This window comes from Amphibalanus amphitrite, unplaced genomic scaffold (genome assembly GCF_019059575.1).
Source record: "Amphibalanus amphitrite isolate SeventyFive unplaced genomic scaffold, NRLGWU_Aamphi_draft 000058F_arrow, whole genome shotgun sequence".
Classification (NCBI taxonomy): Eukaryota; Metazoa; Arthropoda; class Thecostraca; order Balanomorpha; family Balanidae; genus Amphibalanus; species Amphibalanus amphitrite.
In genome coordinates, this window is record NW_024881554.1 from 836,286 (window position 1) to 855,410 (window position 19,125).

The following is a 19,125-nucleotide window of genomic DNA, read 5'->3' on the forward strand; positions in this document are numbered from 1 at the left end:
GCCGAGCACGCCTGTTTTCTGCAGACGGCACTGGGCTTTGTTCGGCGAAATACAGCGGGACTCGGGGCAAGGGCAATATCGTCCCAATCTGTCACGGCCTGAGGCGAAACGGAAACACGCCAGCCAAAATAAAATTACAATAACGGAAAAAGGATGCTTAGTGTTGGGATTAGTACGGACCAGACAACTCTTTGTCCTTTTTAAAATATTTCAGGACTTAAGGTTATGGGCGCGGCGCGGGGTTTATGCTACTGAAAACCATGAAAATACGTTGATAAAATGTTATTTTGAGGTTTACCGACAAGGCCGTTACATCACAGATGCCGACACAACGGTGCCCGACATTTGCATGCACGGTAACCGTTCACCGGTGCTCGTAAGTCTGATTTGCTAATGCTCGGGGTGTTAGCTGTGGTGTAACCCATAACTCATAGACATACCGAATTCTAGTACGTCTACTTCAGTTGAATATTCAAATATCAAGGTATCATAACCACCATACTATAAAGCTGAGCGCTCACGACCGCACGGTTCGTCAGTCAAGTGACACAATCACATGAACAGGTCATGGCCAGGACAATGCGCACTAGTCGGCGGCACAAATCGGTAACTGAGCCGGCCCAAAGTCACGGTCACGGGCACCGTCACGGACCGCGCGAGTCACCGTCACGCCGCTCCGTCACGTCACGGACAGTGACGGAACCCATAGCGCGCCAGAGGAGCTCGACTGAGTGTCATCAGTGACAACCAGACGGTTAATTTGTCAAAAATTATCGCTCAAACTGTCAGAAATGTGATCCACGATCGGCACATCAACGATCCGTCGTCGAGCGTCGTTTGGAGTTTATGATTTGGTAACAGCTCTCGCTAGGTGCCGTCTCTGAGGATCGGTTATGACGCGATGTGATGATGTCACGCCACAGTCGATACCCAGAGACGGAGGGCCGATAGAGCTCGTGCCGCTGCCGCGTCCTTGGTCACGGAGTGAGGCCAGCGTGGTGCTTATCACATATGGTCAACATTGCAGCTTGCAGGCTGGTAGCGTGGCTGCTGGTTGGTTATAGAAGTAATATTGTTCAAGCTCAAGAAGCTCTATTCGCTAAAAATAAAAGGCAGCTTTCTGCAAGTCATACGACAGCATTAAAACGCTTAAAACAGCGAAGAAAATAGCAAAACTGAGATACAAAAAAATAGACTATATTTTCGCTTCCCCAACCCAGAAGCAGGCCTTGCGGAGCGACCATGACAACCAACAGCAGCCCCCTTCCCCCGCAGTTACCCTTTGACCCCGAGGCACCCGATGACAAGGCCGACCGTCCCGGTCGGTTCGCCGGATCACGGTACGGTAAACACTGGTCGTCTCCGGCGGCAGCGGCGGCTCCCGGGAGAGCCAGCCACGGCGTCCAACACATTACTGGGTGGATGGCCGGCAATCTTTGAGCCAAACCATTGACTGTCGGCGGTCACTAACGCCAGGCAGCAGTAGACAGCAGTCTACGACCGGCCGTGTGGAAAATTGGAGTTTTTTAGGTACCGAGCTGAGCTGACCAAACGGTGGCCGCCTGGCCGCGATGATAACCCCGCAAGCGTTGCCCAATGTCGTGGTATGCATGGAACCCGTGGTGAACAGTGGCGCAATGATGAGTCGTGACATCGATAGCCACCGACTGGTAGAGTCGGTGGCTTCGGTCGAGCATTGAGCAATGGAGCGGTCACCAGAGAACGCATTGGGGTTAGCCTGAGGGTGGTCAGGGAGCAGCATTATTGGGGGCATCGATTGACGTTGGTTTGTGATGATAAAGATTGGCTGGAGATTAGCTTTTCTAGCAACACCGACTGATCGAAAGTGTGGTATTTTGATAGCATTTTCGAGAGTCGTTCTACGAACGGACGCGGCAATGGTACAGATGCAGACTGAGCACAACATTGCAACAGTTCTAGCCGGATAGAGCCAGATAACGCCCCAGTGCCGACGACCGAATACTGTCTTGCCTCATCGTCATTCGCAACCAGCGAGAGTCACACAAAGACCCAGCAGCGACGACTTAAATTACACCGCATCAACCCCCACATAATTGAACTAGACAAACACCTAGAACCAAGACCGAATACAATACCGCACCAGCTTCAACTGGACAGAACCAGGCAGCCACCCGATACGCTGCAACACTATCTCATCCCCACTAGCGAGAACCAATCTTCCGGTGGAAATGTCACGGGGTCGGGAGAGCTAACCTGTCCCTTCGGGCCTTATCTGGGCCATATTGGACCCGTCACGTCATCCCGAACTGTGCCCTGAAATATCCCGGAGAATACGCCCCGTTAGCCCAGTCTTTGTCCGCGAGCTGCTCTCAACTTCGAGCGTGCAACAAATCAGTCCGTCTGGCGTTTGAGGAATGGCGGCCGCTCGGGTCGGCGGCTGATGTATTATTCCGCCCAGGCCCGGTGAGGGACCGACGCTTAGAGCTGGTGATATATATTCGGGGCCGGTCACGTCGACCGAGCACCAGTCGGCACTGAGCGCCGGTCGGCGCCGGCAGCAGCGGTTCGGGGGCGGTGGCCGACTGGCCGACTGATGAGATTCGACCCGCTCTCCGCGAACGGTTCTGCACACGCGGTCGGAATGGGTCAATAAACCGGACTAGGTCAGACTCTAACGGAGGAGTTCTGTCGTCGGTCGGGTAAAAGAGTAGGTCCAGTTGTGCTGTGCTCTTCTTCACAAGAAGCTCAGAGTAGCGGGGAAAGGTGGTGGAGCAACACGAGATTCATATTTCCACTGGGCGACCGAACATCAATGAACACCGACAGAGCTTAATTCCTTGAACAAATCGTAACAACCAACAAGAGTGACAGGATGCTCGGTGCCTCCGTGCCACGGAGTTCAGTTACACTGTGCTGCTCTGGAATTGTGCTGCGCAGCGCCGAGATAACGCCCAGCCCGAGACAGCCATCCCATTCAGACGGGCTGACGGGAGGACCATGTTCGGACTCCGGAGAGCGCAGCCAGCGACTCGCGCGACCAGCTTCTGTCTACACAAGGAGGCGGCTGTCGCAGTAGGACCAGTCGAGCCAGGTCGGTGGGCGGTCAGAACTGGCAGTGCCGTCTCCGGACACAGCCTCCCGACAGTGGGATCACCAGAGGAGATACCGAGATAGTGTCTGAACTCCTGACAGCCGAGGACTCTGAGCTAGGTCACACAGTCAGGCGGACAGGAGCACGGGTAGGGCACGTGCTGGAGATACGAAAGAGTGCCTTCAAGCACACAGACAGACGCACAAGAGATAGGCGGGCGCGGAGCAGTCATCATTGACAGACAGACCACACTAAAGACAGCCGAGTTGCATCAGTGACAGTTCTGCGACCACACAGAGAGACCGACCTGTCCTGCAGAGCAGCCCAGGGACGCTGGGGGGACGGACTATAGCAGACAGGCTGTCACGGGTGACCGGAGGCCAAGACGCACACTCCGGGCGGTCTCACCAGTCAACCCACAGCCGTCTAGCTCAGCTGCAGCGGAAGCCACCATCGGAGGACAGCGCAGCACAGAGCCAGCCAATCAAATGTAGGAGTAAGTCCCGAGAGACCGGACAACTAACGCTCTCCCCAAGCCATCCGGGACCTTGCAGCTCGGTCTGGAGACAGGCGGCGAGCGAGGACTGCAAACAGAGCACCCGGGAGACAGGTCGAACGGTGGACGCACGGGCGAACGGAGGGTCCACTGTCGGTCTTCCATCACCCACAGGCCAGCTGCTATAACCCTCGCCGGCCGAGGGGGGGGGCGGGTGCTGCCCCCCCCCCCCATAGGGTTTTTTCGTGATAGCTCCGAAAACGCTGGCGATAGAGAGCTGAAACTTGGCATACCTGACCTTTGATCCAAGCCGGATCTTTTGACACCAACCGCATTTTTGGGTCAGGTCAGGTCACTGACCTATGACGTCATAAGTGAACCTCTGCACGGTCTTCAGATGTCGCAACTTCGCAACGCCCTCACTGCCAGAGGAGATGTCACAGGGAAATGAAACTTGCAGGATCTAGTATCCATTATGAGTCCCACAACTTGTATATCTCGGATTTTTCCTAAAGGTCATATGAGGTCAGGTCATTTTCGTGACCTCACCATTATAAGTCAATGGGGAAAAATGAAAACTGCTATTCTGGCGCCGGGAACGATCTCCAACTGTCTCAAGCACACAGAATCGTGATTTGATGCACTCCTTGCAAGGTTAGATGTGTCACTTTTGCAATGTTGACCTTGCGTGACGTCATTTATGACGTCATCAAGGTCATATTAGTTTTTCGTCAATAACTCTTGATCAAATTGAGCTAGCGAGTCGGGAAAGCCACCAATGGACTCAGGAAGGCCTGCCGAATCGAATGATATGCGACATGACCTCTTTCGACCAACTTCGTGACCTGGGGGTGCTGACCTGACCTTGACCTGAGGTCAACACCCCAAGTTGACCTGACCCGGACAAAAAGTATATCATTCGACGCGCCTGAGCGAGGCGAACACGATGCTGCCAAAATCGGCGCTCTGCGGCCGTTTTTTGCGAAGTTATTCACCAAAAACTGAACCGTACCTTGGGGCACTTGACCTGACCTCAGAGGTCACCGGTTGACCTAGGACCTTAAAATCGGGTACCAATCTCTGCGTCTCGTAACGGCGCACACGCTCGTTTTTTCCGCGACGCGCTAGCTCCACCAGGGGCGAAACGGCGAGGGGGGGTCGTACCCCCCCCCCCCCCTCGGCCGGCGCGTATGTAGAAAACCAATAGGTCCGGCGAGGGATAATCTAGGAGCACGAAGAGGCTGATTCCGTGGCCGCTGCTTAACTACGTCCCTAGCCTTCCATAGTTCCTGGTTTCAACGCGCCACTCCTCCAAGGCTCTAAGCCTCCCCGGAAGCCCTCAGCTAAGAGCGTTTCATCTCCCAGACTGATGGCCAGCCGACCATCTCCCTAGTCGCGCGATCGAGCACGTTCGGCCAATCACCGTCGCCGGTCGGGGTACTGGATTTCCGAGAACTGCTCATCTCCCCGGTGTACATGGAACGGGGCATCGGCTCTCGGAGCAGCGAGCCGGACGGGGTCGCTCCGGGACTAGTGGAGTAGGGGCTGGATGCCCGGGTTGTATAAGAGGTTGGACGCAGAGTAAGATTGGAGTTGGATGCAAGGGTTAGGTCGGGCTTAGACATAGACTGAGCAATTGAGTGAGATTGCTGGTGAGCGTCAGAGCAGCGCCGGTCGTAAATTTTATTGATGAGCACATGCGTGCATCCCATTAATCTAACGAAGCTAAAAAGTAAGCAGTATGAGTAATGGGTGAAAAGGCAACTCTGCAGCTACTGGGGCAATCCGCTACCACCACTTGTAAAAGTATCATTGTAACCATTATGATGATGTACGAATAGATCAATACGTTCAATAGTTCCCGGTACCCCCGCGTAGCCCAATAAAAAAAGGATCTCCCTCCCACTCCAGTATATTGAGGCCCTTCCAGCATAGTCAGCAGGCCTGCGTTAGCCCTCCCCCGCCGGCAGCGCCCGTCTTTAGCACGTGCTAATCGCCATTCAGCAGAGCCTCTCCCTGTTCCGCGTCAATACCCTCCGCCGCCGCGCTGCGTCTCGCGCGTCCCGTTCGCCGCGCGGCGCCCAAAACGGCGCAGACGTGCTGACAGTGGCGCGGCCGGGCGCGGCGAGGAGTGACGCGGGGGTGCCGACCAGTGACGCACGAATGACGCTCTGGCCAGCTGGCGGCGAGGAGCGGCGCAGCGTTCAGCGCCACCACATCGCTCCGCAAAGTAAACAATAAACATGTCGCACAAACGGCGGGACCCGACGAGAACTGACAGACGGGATAAAATACGAATTTCGCGTGTTCACGAACCGTGAAGAAGCGAGTATTGGATATACGAGGGCATCCAGCAGACGGTGATGTGAGTCCCAGCAGTAAGATTGGAATTCATGAGTGATGATGGATTAAATAAATACATTCAGATAGTTTCAGCACACGGCTGGCATGCCTTCATGACGTCACTGTGATTAATGACAATGAATATTGCACACAGAGCTGCAGACCACACATCTGGCAATGACGTCAGGCTGACGTAACACTGTGTACACTTGTGACGGCCGGCGAGCACGAGCTGCTCCAAGCCCAGGAGCTGTGCCGAACGGTGCGAACTGCTGATTACGAAGGCCGAAAACAATAATCAAATATCAGAACAACTCAAGTTTACTTTGCTAATAATCGTTTCGACATCAACAAGGGAACAACTACATGAAAGGTTCGATCGTAACTTGTGCGAAAAGCTCATTCGCCTTCAATCTCTTCCTTCCGAGAGTATCGCAATTTCCCGCAATCCTTTTTGTTGATCACCTTCGCCCTTCCATAAATAGAGACCAGCCATCCTGATCTCGGGGCCCGGACCTACATGCTCACTGTTCCCGAGTCAGCAGCGGTCCCCACCGAGCTGCCGTCGACAGATCCACCGCCGCGGGACAGCCCATGCACCGTCAGCCTGTCCAGGCCGGCACCGCCAGCCTGCCCGGGTCGTCAGATGACGGATCAGCCAGCTGGTGACACCAGCACAGCTGCCGGTGAGGATCGAGCCGTGCGGTCACGGCAGGGAGGATGGGAAGGGAGGTGGGGTACCACGAGCCGTTCCCGGAGGCCTAGTGCTTAGTCCTAGTCCCGCGAAGTGTCGCGCAAAGCAGAGGGGAAGAAGGTTAAGTGGGATGGATGGTGTGGGGTGCTGGAGGGGAGCAGCTAGGGACGCACCCGACCGACAGACCGAACTGGCTATACGTATACAGGGTGACTTGTTGGATGATTTGGCTGGGAGACAGTGCACAAAGCCAGTGAAGCTGTTCAGATGAGACATTTGCATACACATTTACTACCCCTGCGCTCTTAAATCAAAGCTCTTTCTGAAACATGTCACACCATTTATCAGGGACGTGGACGGGTTTCAGGACACGCCCTCTGGTGCTGGCGGTGCTCGGAGACAGGTTCTGGGGAGTACGGCGGACGGACGAGCGAGCAGCTCGGGTTCCGAGCACCGCCCGATTCGTCCTTATCGGAGCAAATGGCTCGACACTCTCGGAATCCTAAAGCGCCAATACCGCCATCCAGTCCTTATCGGCTGACGTTGGCAGCGAGTTGAGCGCCGGGCAGACGCGAGCGCCCCGCTGAGTAACCGGCCCGGGCAAACACGAGGTCGGACGAGGCAACGTCACGCCCGGCACAGCCGTCACGTCTCGGTGTCGTCACGCGTGCTTGGGCTCGATTACTGGAATCACATACTGACGAGCGCAGCACTCACGCATCCGTCTTGGGTCACGTGTTTTTCACAGTACACATTTTACCTATATTTTACCCGCCCCCTCCTCCAAGGCACGAGCCTTTCCCTTCCCCAGTCCAGCATTTAAAGTCATGCCTCAGCTTTACATCTCACTTCTCACTAGCCTCTAGCAAGCCCCTCCTAGACTCAGCAGCTTCACCCCTTCCCGGCCCTACATTTCATTCTCCACTTGTCAGTCCTACACCGCACTAGTCCCCAGCCCTCCACCAGTCTCAGAATTCAGCCCTGCACCGGTCTCAGACCACAGCGCCACCAGCGGACGGCAACGCACGTCACTTTGCATGATAGCTCGCAAGAAAAACGTCGGGCGGGGATCTGACCAGCAAAAAGCACTCGTGTACCACGCCACACGCCCGTTCTTTTACACACAGCTGCTGAGTAGGGGCGCGGCGACTCGCAGCCTAAGCCCTTGTCAGACTCCTGTGCTGTGAACACCTCGGCTTGACACCTGACATGCAAGACATGTTCGTACATTCTCCAGTCCTAGTGGAGTTCACAGACTGGCCTGCAGATTTTGTCCTGCCAGTGTGGAGACACACCTGCCCTCCCATGGCGGGTCGGTCCTTGTCAGCTCGAACCCAACCCACTCCCTGTCCATCTCCGGCTGACTGGGCTGCAGAAGCGGACCGGTCCGCCGGATCGGTCCAGCCTCTCCCCGCCTGATCCTGCCCACACCTTCCGCTGGTTGCAGCCGGCCGAACCACCGTCAGCCGCCGCCGGGGTCGTACAGAGGCGAGCCGAGCCCCCAGTTCGAGGAAACCTAGGACGGCGGCACCCATTACTATTATTAACCGGGCGGCTGTCGTCGGCGACGAACGCACGACGGCCGGCTCCGCCCGCGCCGTCACAGGCGTCAGCGGCCGCCACGGGCGTCACCAGCCGTCACGGGCGTCACGATACGGTGTTTATGTTGCAGGCACTTTAGAAAATCAGTCATTTTGTAAAATGCCTAGGCATTTTACAAAAAGACGGCTGTTTGAAAAATGACTGAACGCAACCAGGCTTTTTTCAAAATGGCTATAGTCCATTTTTTTTCAAAAGGCTCATGGCCCGAAGTATTATTTTGGAGTTGGCACGTGCGGGACGCTAGAAAATAACGCAAGCTGAGATGAATTTCGCGGCCATTTTTGAAAGATAAGCACAGTGCAACGGAGCAACTTGTTCAATTTAGCTTTTAAATCGTGTCACATTGCAGAATGTTAGTAAATTCATAGGTTTGAGCCATCCTGTTGATTTTGCATGCAAATTTAACGTCACTCCTGTATTAACCTTGATTCCAGAGCCAGCCCATCACTTGAGAAATAGCAAGCGGCAACTATTTTGTGTATTGTGTATTGTGTATTGTGCCAAGCCAACCACAGACCCAGCGGCCCATTTACAGTGGCAGTCATGCCCATAAAATACAAAAAAAAAAACACTACATACTACTACAAAGCACGATACATTGTCTCAGATGTAAGCACCCTGAGAACGAGCGAAATCACATACATCAGAATGGATGCAGTTCGACGGAGCCAACATATCTGCATTCGGAATTTTCTGTAGAAAATTGTTGCATAGCACAGGAATGCGAATGAAAAGTCCCGACTTTACAGTGTTCACTCTGCCGAGTGCGACATGAAACAGTGCTGGCTGCCGAGAACGTCTGTTTGGGACCGCCAGACCAAACAGACTCAGAAGGTGAGGACAGTCGATCCGTCCATGGTGCAATCCCAAAACCAGGCGGAGATCGGCTTGAATAAAGCGCGATTTCAAAGAACACATGCCAAATCGAACAAGAAGCGTCTCATAACTCATGGGCAGGTCGCGACCGTGGGTGTAGGATGCCAGCCAAGACAAGAAGCGATGCTGCATGCGCTCGAGCCGCGCCAGATGTGTTACTGCTGCGCCACTCCACACAACGCTGCCATACTCAGCAATGGACATTCAAGGACTATTTAAACATTCAAGACAGAATCTGTCGGGGGCCGAAATTCTGAGCGGCAAGCTCATGGAAAACATGTCAATGTTAGCTGCTGAAGCTGGTGACGTTCCATATTGTTGTCTTACACTATGTTCTCGCGTGCTACCTACAAACTTCAGTCGTCTTTTTATAAGTCAAAGTCTTTCCAGATTTAGTTGGCGCATACCCGACTTCTTCCCAGTGCAGAAATCGATCGATCAGCATTGTAATAGATCGGCAGATATGCTGGCTCATGTTTCTTAATCGATCGATCAGCATTGTAATAGATCGGCAGATATGCTCAAGATTACTTTACTACGATATGCTGGCTCATGTTTCTTTTTGTACTCAACAGAAATAAATCTAAAACAAAATGTCAATCCGTGTGTTACTTTTGTAGGTCTGCAAACAGGTCATCCACGTGATCAGTTTAATCATTTGTTTAGTGCCTATGGCTAGACTCCGTGTGGAAGCATTTTCGATTCACAGTTCCTCATTATGAGTCGTACGTCTATACTTTTTTCCAAACTATCGCAAGTCAGAGACCAGCCGATCGAGCCGGCCAGTCTGATTTCGAAACCAAGTTCGAAACGCGCCTATGCGCCTATGTTTTAGGGCCTTGGAAACGCGCCAAGCCGGTGTTCGTTGATTTCTGTAAAAACCATCACTTTGCACGTGACAATTCTAAAATCGATTTTCGGGCCGTGCGCCTTTTGAAAAAAAATGGACTATAGCCATTTTACAAAATGACTAGGCATTTTGCAAAATGTCTGACCAGCATGGAACGTAGATCCCACTACAGATACTAGGTATGGCCAACAGTTTTTGGACGTTTTCCTACATATACCCTATAGGTACGTGTTCAGCCTGTAGCTGATCGATTTGAAGCTCTGTGATGACGACAATGCTGAGTAGCGACCAGGTTGAGTTGCAGACTCGGCTGTAGCATAAAGCATTGTTTAGTTAACGCTGTAAAAACTCCCAAGTACATCAACGCCGTTCATGTTCTGCCTGAAACTAGACCTAACAAAACCAGCCGGAGACCGGCCCCAGTTAATAGGCAGACCCGGTTGATGTGCAATTACATGTAAACGAATGAGTGTAGTCTTTGTTTGATTGTGTCTTTGTTTGACAGCTTTGAGGGTCTCGCGAGATTAAGCGGTAGGTTTTGCACTTTTACATTTCCGGTTATATCTCAGAAACTAATCGATCTACGATGAAGCCATTTTACACGATCATGGCCGGTTTGTTACCCAACCAGTCGATCGCATATTCAACATTTAAAAGCTTAAGACGACGAAGATATAGCCTGAAGTACACTAAATTTTTTAGGTGCAAAACCTACCGCTAAAACCCGCGAGACCTGTACCTACCTACTTGCATGGTCCCAGTTAAAAATATCAAGCTCCACATCGGGAGAATCATCAGGTCGCTTGGCGTAGGACGAGAGCGTTGGTTTCAGAAGACACTAACGCCTATGTAAGTGTGTGGGATCCAATCCTCGCGACCTCTAATGGTTTTACACTCAGATACAGGCCGGCATAGGGCCAGTCGTTTGTTGACGCTCCAGATCGATCATTTTAAATCCAGCAGCGTCGCTGACGTGGGGGTTGGAAATGTCACGGGCCTGCACTTCTCAAAATAGAGAGAGGTAGGTATGGACTTCCCACTGCTGGACTCCTCTGGTCATAATGCTGGACTCCTCGGCCCACCTACACGCTACCAAAACGTATATAATTAGGTACTCGTATCTACAACACGCTGCTCAGTCATTTTGTAAAATGGCTAGGTATTTTGTAAAATGCCTAGGCATTTTGCAAAATGACTGGAGAGTCAGTCATTTTGTAAAATGCCTAGGCTTTTTGCAAAAAGCCTGGAAAATCAGGCATTTTGCAAAATGCCTAGGCATTTTACAAAATGACTGATTTTCTAAAGTGCCTGCAACATTTACAAAACGTCACGCCGTAAGGTGAGGTCAGTGGGCGGAGTGAATGATCATCTGGCGTGGATCATTTGACATCGCTGGACGTCACTGAACTTTCCGTCGCGTCATGTGATGTGATGTGACATCAACTTGATCACACCACACAAGGTTAATGAAGTGCGACTCTGTAGCAAAGAAACGGAGCCAGTCTTCCAGCACAGGAGAGGAGGAAAGCCGCACCAAAATAACCGTCCACGGGAGGGGAGGCGCCCCGTTACCACTTTCCCACCAGCTCGGCAGTCGGCAGCGCACCAGGCGGTGTTTGTGTAACGGAGAGACGACATTGTTATCCTCTGCTGGCAGAACCGGTTTCACCGCCCCACGATCCGCGGCTATGAATATGTAGTGAGCAGCGGAACCACCGCTCACGACCGCCGGTAGTCTCACGGCAGATCAGCCGGCCGGCCAGAACAAGAAAAAACGACTCGCTCACAAATCCACAGACCGATAAATAATCGCTCGAGATGGGATAAGCCAGCCGTCACGAGTCCGCGACAGAGCAATTAATGACGAGCGGAGACAATTCCGCATTGCAGAGCCGGTCTCAGGGCGGCGCTGCTGCTGCCGTGGTGAGAAGGTTACCGGTCCAGAGGCCTGTTGCAGGCCCGGGCGAGCGAGGTTGCAGAGCTCTGCAGGGGCGGGCCAGAGGTCGGGAGGCAGCCGAGCCCCGGAAGTGACCGGTCGCAGCCAGTCGGGGTATGAGGCATGACGCCGTCATCCGATACGGCGGCTATCGTGTGGGGCGAGTAAACGTGCCGGGTACACACGGCCACGACGCACAGAGAACAGAGCACTGAGCACAGAACACAGAGCACAGAACACTGCACAGAGCACGGCAGGAACGGAAGGACACCGCGTACCGAGAACGGCGGAGCACGGCACGACACTGTGGTCACGGAGCACGGCACGACACTGTGGTCACGGAAACAACGTAGGTACCCGACGGGGCAGGACGCGTGATTCACGGCGCCCGGCGGAGTCATGATCCGAAACAAAGCAGCACGATACACTGAACCAGAATATTACTGTTGACCCTTCGTATGCTGACTGATGACTCCATGAATCTGGGCTTAGACAATAGGCATAAAAGCGTGGAAGATAATTAACAATGCATTAAATCTATTCAAGTTAGCTGCTACTTGATGTTGATAGCAATCCTCACACATAGAGCTCCACAAAATCGATAATTACGGTAAGAATAATTCACACTGCTGGTGAACAGAAATGTTTCGTAAGTGAGTATGTTGACTCCAATAACCTCCTTTGGAAGCTCCATTCCCTCAGTTCCACCGGCAGCCCGACCGAGCCTCTACCGTTCGATTCTCTCTGTTCGCCGCCCGGCAGCGGGCCGTGTCAGCACGCTAGCGGCCCTGTCTGACACAGAGACCCACTCAGGGGAACACCAGTCGTCGGCCCGTCCCTCGTCCTGCGCGGCAGCCGGCCCGGACCTATCTGCAGCCCACAGACCCCTGCACGGCGCGTGATGCTCACCAGGGTCGGCGACCCCGCAGGGCGCGTCCCGTCTGTGTCCTTGTCGGCTTGCCCCTCTCGTTACCCAGTTAACTGGATGACGGGCAGCGGGCCGCGGCGGCGGCGGCGGTGGGACGACCGACGCCACGCTCAGGGGGTGATTGATCCACGCCCGGCACGCACGCACGCCGATAGCGCTACGCCAGCCGGGCAGCCCCATGACGATGATTGGGGTGCCCTCATAGCCGCTTCAGCGTGTTTGGTTTGCACACACGGCAAGCGATTAACGTTAAGCAGACAGCCGGTTACAGCCAGAGTATTCAAACTGCAGCGTGTGACAAGTGGCATCCGCGGTGTACTAACGAATCTATCACACGCGTGTGTTTGGACGTTGACTGAGCCGCAAAACAGACCCGCCACGGACGAGCCGACATAGCACGGACGTAACAGGCATGCCGCTTGTCAGAGCAGCGTTCTCTCCAGCTCCCAGCGCGGCTCTTATCGCCGACGACGAGAGGCGGCGAGTGCCGATGAGAATCCCCCGCGGCTCTGTCCACGGAGGCCTCATCTGATCACAGTCGTATCTCGGCCGAGCCGCGCTCGGCGCCGTGCTGTCCGCGACGGTACGGCCCCGTCCCTGGGGACAGCTCGACCGTCCCTGGAAGGTGTCGCTGCGGCAATCGGGGCTGATAACCAGCCTCACACGTGACCGGAGTGGGATAGTGAGGCGAGGCGAGGACGCCACAACACACAGCCGCCCGCCGATGGGCTGTCGCGTAGAGCGAGGTCGCGGTGGGTGGCGGCGCCGAAAAACACATACAACACACGCTGAATGTAGTAGAGGGAGGGGCTGAACCAAGCCACCACGCCCGCCACCGACACCTCCCAAAACAGCCCCACACATTCCGCCGAGCCGACGGCGTTTCCGGTTCTCCGTGCCGGCCCGGAATACGAGAACACACCGGCGACTCAGCAGGAGCACAGAGACCCCGACACGGGGCTGGGAGATGAACCACAGATACGGTGGTGATCTTGGCCCGTCGCCAGCCGCCCACCGCCCACGCAGGCGCAACAGGAGACGAGCGAGTGAAGGGTGATAAACACGGTAGGCGAAAGGAAGTGGAACGGTGTGGGCCAAACCCGCGCATGGGTCGACAGAAATCGTGATCACGCTGACACAAAGATGGAATGTCACAGAAAATGTCAGAGAAGGCCAGTCAGAGTGACTAGGATCGGCGGGCGGGCGGACAGAGTGGAACGGAGCGGGAGGTGACGGAGGTAGAGTGACCGGAGCGCGGCAGAGCGGGACGGGGCGGGCGGCCGAGTGCACCGACGCGGCTCGAACCACACGCCGGGCGCCACCACAGCGCCCCAAACATCTCCGGACTTCGGGGAACGAGCACAAACTCGGCACATTCGGGACAGAGTTCCGTCTAACGGCTATCCTCGCCGTGTAGCATCCAGGTGAGCCTACAAAGGTCACCAAAACATCGCTCAAGCCCGGCCACGACGAGCATGGCCTTTGAGCCACTTTTTTCATCGATTACGTGGGCTAAACGATCGCCATCCTCTCCTGATCCTCTCTCCCAATGTCTACCACCTATCTCACCACACTTCCCGTAGCCCAGCACGGATGCTCTATCCAGATCCACGCACTTCATCAGGCGCGAGCGGCTGTCGGACGCGACGGTCCCGATCATCCATCATCAGGCGACGGCAGCGGCGGCGGGGCGGACGACTCAGATACATCGCTACCGCCTGTTGCAACGAAAAGGGTCGTCTGGAGCCACCGGCGGACGGTGGATGGTAGAAAGAAGACAATGGAGGCGGATGGCGGATGACGAGCAATGGTGGCGGACGACTTGCGGAGGGCGGAGCGGAGGTCAGATGGCGGAAGCTGGATGGCGAGCAATGGAAGCGAGCGGCGGATTCCAGATCGGGCGGTGGTGATGAGCTTTTTTGGGCATCACTGGCATCACACCGCAAGTGCGGGCGTCAGGGCCGGCAGCGGACGGCGAGCAGCGAGCGGCGCAGATGCCGCCGGCGTTATCAGCGGTGCGCCGACGAGGCCGCTCAATGAACGACGCGGGAGGGGCGTCGAGGCGTGCCGAGGGAGGGAGGGAGGGGGGAGCGCGGGGCGGGAGCTGTCGGCGCCGACCAGCCGAGTTAACAGCGCCGAGACACGCAGTCCCCCACTGCAGACGTTCCGCCGCGGCCGCCGCTCCAATGGCGTGAATTAGCCCGAGTGGCGCCGCCGCGGCGTCATCGCCCTCCGGGGGTTCAACTGGCACCTCGCCAGCTGTAGAAGGGCCGCTGTCACATTCGGCCACAGCGGCCGTCCATTCCGATGGGCTGGCATACAGACAACTTCGACAATGTCCCTGAACGTGGTAATATTGCACGCACATAGATGCTAGGAAACCATACGATCCTTGCAGAAGCTAACATTGCATGACTCCCGACCGTTACTAAAGAATCCACAAGAGTGGTGCACAACAGTGCCGTACATTAGACACAAATACAATATTAACAAAACTGGCCACTCGACCCCAATAACTCATTGGAAGTCCGCATTTCGATTCACAGCTTCACTTCACATCACAGCTTCAGCTCCTGAATGATATGTTTCCCCTCAGCTTGCATTGACGTTCTCTACCGGTCTGGCAGAAGACACGACCAGCCCGTGGCCCGAGTGTGGGAAAACGGACAGCTCGCTGCCCCGTCCGTCACTAGCCATTAGGCACAAGTGCTCCCTCAACCGCACTGCCGGCCAGCTCACTAAGTGAGTTTCCGGGTGCGTTCAACCACGCCTGAGAACGACCGTGCCCCAGATCATCACGAACCCGTCACCAGCATCAGCAGCAACATCACCGTCAGCATCAGTCACCGCCGTCACCGTTACCGTCATCACCATCAACACCATCACCAACTATTGCTTCATCATGCTCATCGCACACTCGTAATCAAAACCAGTGCAATTTGACCGCTCACCCAAGCCCTATCACTGCTGCATCGATCGCTGCTCATCGCAACACACTCGATTGCCACCAGTGCTCCCAATTTTATTTTCCATTCCATGGTTTCAAAGTTTTAGTTTCCCATAGACCATAGCACACACTGCCAGACGTTCCATCATCTGCCCGAGTTCCCCGTTCGAAATTACTTGGGTGATGTCTGTAAGAGCCGCAGTTTAACCCACGTGGCGACAGGAGCCTTCAGTGTAATTGGACAATATAAGCCGCACACACAACGGAACTACCTATCGGAGCGCGCCGGCTTACAAGGAGTTAAGCTACAAGTCACCTTGACCAAATTCGAACGCTTATATTGTGTAGAAACGGGACAAAACAAGAACATAACAAGGCAGCCGCTGCAAATGGCGTTGCGTTATGGCAGTCTTCTCGCTAGGGCTTCCGGGGAAACGGCATAAGAAGTACTTCGTTTTCACGTTACGGCTTTATGGAGTCTCAGAGGCTCTGGTTATTGCCCAACGCCCGTCAACCATAGAGCAGCCTCAGAAAATTAAGACAAGACTCAGGGACGAAGCGGACAGGGAAGAACAGGGAAGTCATTCGTAAGCACAGCGTAATATACAGCAAATTTTAGCAGCAAATTCTACTCTGCCTAAGCCAGGCGCGGCAGCCTCCGATGATGCAACTTGATTTGAAAAGATAATTAGAACCTATCGCGAGCATTGATTGAAACAAACACTAAATCCTCTCCCCCAAACACACCCTACCAGGTGCACTCTGTATACGACCATTGTCTCTCATCTATCCTCCATTCCCTCCACCATCCCTCTCACTGTGCCATCCCGCGGCACCCCAGAGAGCTCTCATGCCGCGCTTCTGAGCGATCCACGCACTAATACTGTCCAGCCGGTGCTCCATCCAAATTGAGCCAATCCCAGTCGGCCAGTGACGCTGATATGGGTCCGACGTGCGCCAGCCACCGACCGACATGTCTGGTCGGAGTCTGGTCCGGGGCTGACCGACGCAGGTCGTCTGAACATCACCTACTGCCGTTGGCCGGGGTCGACCCTACTGCAGCTAACCAACGCCGGGACATCACCGTACCGGCGCAGTGATTTGATTAGAGCCTGACCATCACCTGATCATGGCTGGGCAATAACACCCGACTGACAGCTGATCGCTGATCAGTGATCACTGATCAATGATCCGATCAGATGGACAAAACCAGCGCTCGACCAATACCCGACCGAGCAGGCGCCATCGCTGACCTTCCACATCAGCGCTTCACACGGAGCGATTCGCCGCAATATCCCTGCCCGATCAGATGAGATGTTCAACCACCAGAAATGGCGCTCACACTAATGAACGTGACGCAACCGCACCGCCCGTGGCGCAAAGCGGCAGCTCTATTAGCTGATGACGCAAAACGGCAGCTCTATTACGGCCGGTCGGATCAGGAAGACCGTTAATCAAGTCAGTTGGTCGCGCCGACCACCAGACAGCGAGCCGTAGATGATCACCTGATAGCCGGCCTAGACATGTAGCCATGTCTGTAGAAGTCTGTAGTGGGCGGGCTGGCGGCGACAGAAGGCTGAGCGAACAAGGAAGAGCAGACAGGCTGTCTGGGCCCAAACTGAGCGCGAGCGGAGCGAGGGAACATCCGTCATTGAGAGGCACGCAGTGCGAACTCGACCGGTGACCGCCTGGTGCCACTGCAGCCACCAACGGCTCCACTGCCGGCGAAATGATCCCATGCAGCGAACCGCGGCCGCACGCGAGAGGTGACCTGATCGTTCCCAGCCGGCCCGGAGAAAGGGTGCTGCTCACCGCTACCCACCGCCGCGGCCCGAACTGCAGTAGCTGCACGCTCGCGCCTAACCGCCCACCCACGCCATGGCAGGAAGGAGCCAGTCTGGCGGCGCCGCACCGAGCCCCCGCAGCCGCCAGGCTGCATGGGGAGACGGGGCCGGCGAGAACCGGTCAGAGGGGTGGCACCAGTCCCGATCCATAGTGGAGCCATCGCCCATCAGAGAGGTGGCTAGTAAGGTCACTCGCGTCAGAGTCAGGCTGCTGAGGCCAGTTCCGGTAAATGGGGCGGCTGGTGGGAGCTAGCCCCGTCAGAGCAGCGGCTTGTGAGGCCATGTCTGGTCAGAGGGGCGACTGGTGGGGCTAGCCTTGGTAAGAAAGGGTACCTGATGTCGGTCAGCCTTGGTCAGAGGGGCGTTCGGTGCCGGACCGTGAGGCCAGCAGCGCCAATGGACCGTGCCGGCGGCCTAGCACCGAGCATAGTTCCTACGGAGTCCGACCAGTTGTGGTAACATTCAGGGCTACTTGGAGCCACGGGCCAGGGGTGATTGAGAAACGATGACAGGAGATAGAGGTCTTGATTGACACTGGAACGCGTAGCAAAACAGATGCCTGGAATTCAATACCGCCACGGTATCTTGACTTGTCACAGGGATGATGAGAATCCAACCAACCATCCTCGGTCAGACATATATCAAAACACAAATAAGGAGTGTGAGAAAAGCACAAACTGGTTCAGAGTATTTCGGTGATCCAACAGCCACTAGTTGTATGACACGACTAACACTATCTAGCCACAACAAAACACAAACCAACACCCGTCAGTTTCTGCACGATTTTCCGCTTCCGCGGGTATGGAAGCTTCACCGAAACGCCGTTGAACACGACGCTTCCTGCCGCGTATCGTCTACTTTCCCGGACTACGATCGCGTGCGGCCGGCGCGCGTCTGTCCGGTCCGTGAGACGAGCGGCGAGGCGGGCACCGAGTGACGCGTCAGTTCCACGCACAGCTCTGACCATCCAGTCACACACTCCCTGGCTTTCCCAATCTCACGGCGGGCGTCAAAAGCGCGTCCGCCACTAAACTGACATCCAATAATCGACTGGCGGAGGAGTGCTAATCTCGTCAGGCATAGAGCGAAGGTGGAAATGGCTTTCAGTCACCTCTGTCGTTCCGGCGCTGACAGACGCCGAGGTCACGAGGCCGGCGGCCAAAGCGAGATGACGCGGCGTTCGCCCGGTCAGCCCGGCTCCTACGTGAGAGAGCTGGTGAGTGTTTTGACGTCATTTGGCCACATCTGGGATAGAGCGTTTTTGAACGGTCGTGCACTCGACAAGCTTTGACATGACGCTGCTGGCTGCACGATCTTAACGCACCGTGCACACCAACAGGGTGAATGGTGCACGCCGTGAATGGTGCACATTAGTGCTCGGAGTTCACACACTGCACACTGCACGTTCAGCTGCACAGTTTCGCATGTGCACACTTGCAGTCCATACGCATTACAGCTGGGCGCAAAGAACCACTTGGCCTGCCTTTACGGGTGACCCCATGCTGTCAAATCTAGGGGCCCTTACCATTCACAATT

The 19,125-nt window shown here is 55.1% G+C and overlaps 1 protein-coding gene across 2 annotated transcripts in view; it reads right to left on the reverse strand.

The window, feature by feature from the left end:
- The window catches only part of LOC122378355 (kalirin-like), a 207,648-nt gene that overhangs the window by 183,598 nt on the left and 4,925 nt on the right, over window positions 1-19,125 (reverse strand). The gene's annotated exons all lie outside the window — the stretch shown is intronic.